Below are 1,243 nucleotides of genomic sequence, written 5' to 3'. Positions count from 1 at the left end.
TTGCAAAGCAGCCAGCAGACGATAGGGGGCCTATCACGTCCCTCACGAGTACAAAAATGTGAAAGTGAACATCCTAAGATTGTGGGCAGGAACCAGTTAAAGGAAGCGATACTTACAGCACTATGTCGTAGAGGGAAAAATAATCGTTAGGATGAAATTCAGTTTGCTCATTACGAATTATTTTAAGCTGCTTGTTCTTTCTTTAATAGAAAGTCAGTTTACTTGACTGAGGCTAACCGGATAGTCACTGCAAAGCACAGATTGTATTCTCTGTGTTACAAAGGAGATGTTACACTGCGATGTTCGGGTTTTTCGATGCTACTAGGAGGGGAGGATGAGACCGGAAATAAGAGTCATTGCTTACGATCGAGCAACCAGCAGGCCAGAAAAAAGCCTGTTGCGAGGCGGCCGGCGGAGGCAGATAGAGCACGACCGCGGCGCCGATGCGAGGAAAAAACCGCCTCTAAAGCCGTGTTACGAGCGTAGGCCCAGGCCGCCTGCACAGCGTGCTCTGATGGCCACTTGATAGTCGTCGTTAAAAGACTTCGCCTTCCACGAGAGACGGGCGGAAAGTTAGTTTCAAGGGTACGATATAAACGAGAAAAACACATTAAAAAGTGTTGTAACGGGAAAATATTTCACGCTGCGTACACGCCTCCTTATAGAAGCTCTGCCGGGAAACGGTGGCAGCTTTTATGTCGCTACAGGTGCGTCAGGCGTTCCTGGATAACTACGTGACTGCATCTCTTCTTTACCTGAGGTTTAGCACGTTGGCGGTCGATATTGTAACTTGTATTTAATTCGAAATTAGAATTAAATTAATACCTTCAGCTGCTGACGGGCGCTGATATACCTTAACGGGGACAGGTTGAAAGTGTGTGCCCCGACCGGGACTCGAACCCGGGATCTCCTGCTTACATGGCAGACGCTCTATCCATCTGAGCCACCGATGGCACAGAGGACAGCGCGGCTACAGGGACTATCTCGCGCACGCCTCCCGCGAGCATTACTCATGGAAGACATTCTTACCAGGTCCCGTAAGAATTCGGGGAATATGTTGTGCATCCGCACGGAAGAAGAAGGTCATGGCCGGTATTGCCAGAACTATAAACTTATACGGATACGATCTATGTTTTCTTTCGGACATGTCCGAAAGAACTATATACTTATATGGATATATACTATATACTTATGGATATATACTATATACTTATATGGATATGGTGTCTGTTCTTGCGGACAT

The 1,243-nt window shown here is 46.9% G+C and overlaps 1 non-coding gene across 1 annotated transcript; it reads right to left on the bottom strand.

The window, feature by feature from the left end:
* Positions 1-879: 879 nt before the first annotated feature.
* On the bottom strand, positions 880-954 carry Trnat-ugu (transfer RNA threonine (anticodon UGU)). Its single transcript has one exon. It is a non-coding gene; the product is annotated as a tRNA-Thr (tRNA).
* Positions 955-1,243: the final 289 nt, after the last annotated feature.

The sequence above is a fragment of the Schistocerca cancellata genome, chromosome 1 (assembly GCF_023864275.1).
Source record: "Schistocerca cancellata isolate TAMUIC-IGC-003103 chromosome 1, iqSchCanc2.1, whole genome shotgun sequence".
In the NCBI taxonomy this organism is placed as follows: domain Eukaryota; kingdom Metazoa; phylum Arthropoda; class Insecta; order Orthoptera; family Acrididae; genus Schistocerca; species Schistocerca cancellata.
The sequence above is the reverse complement of the archived record's forward strand: the minus strand, read 5'-3'. Positions and strand labels throughout refer to the sequence as shown.